Consider the following 730-nt stretch of genomic DNA (forward strand, 5'->3'; position numbering starts at 1 on the left):
TGTTTTGCTATGACTTGTTGTAATCATTTGATCTATACTGAATTTAAAACTTTTATTTCATTTAGCTTAATCATTTGATATGCTCATTAACTGCTATGATTGTTTTTGACTTGATACATATGAATTTCATTGCTCTGATATACTATGTTATATTATTTCAACCCCAATGATTATGTTCTTTAACATAGGGGGAGGAATTGTTTTCTGCCTTTTTGCCTTAACTGACAAAGGGGGAGAAAAATTATAACTTGATAATACTTGTTGTTATATTATTTTACATTGATGATCTTGCTCTGATACTTAATAATGTAATAATACTCATAATACTCTGATTTTGATAAATAGCACTTGTACTATTATGCTCTGATCTGATACATTGTTTTTTTTTATCCAATAATGGTACATATATGATGCTATGAAATGTTGTTTATGTTATGTTCTGAATTGCTCAAGTTAAAATTGTATGATTGTCATTTATGCCAAAAAGGGGGAGATTGTTGGACTTTAGTCCTTTGAATCCTAATTTTGACATAATTAACAAACATACAATGTTCATACATCATATGATAAATCTAATATTTGAATTGAGCAAGATTTTAGGAACAACAATCCAATCCTACACACTTGGAACATATTGCTTGGAACACAAGAAATCAACAAAAGTTGATTTTTGACTGAGTAAATCGATTGGGAAATCGATTTCATAACAAGGGTGTAAGGAAACACAACT

General features: G+C 28.8%; 1 pseudogene; it reads left to right on the forward strand.

Moving 5' to 3' along the window:
• The window catches only part of LOC105851250 (uncharacterized), a 49,242-nt pseudogene that overhangs the window by 17,440 nt on the left and 31,072 nt on the right, over positions 1–730 (forward strand).

Source organism: Cicer arietinum, chromosome 5 (assembly GCF_000331145.2).
Source record: "Cicer arietinum cultivar CDC Frontier isolate Library 1 chromosome 5, Cicar.CDCFrontier_v2.0, whole genome shotgun sequence".
Taxonomy (NCBI): Eukaryota; Viridiplantae; Streptophyta; class Magnoliopsida; order Fabales; family Fabaceae; genus Cicer; species Cicer arietinum.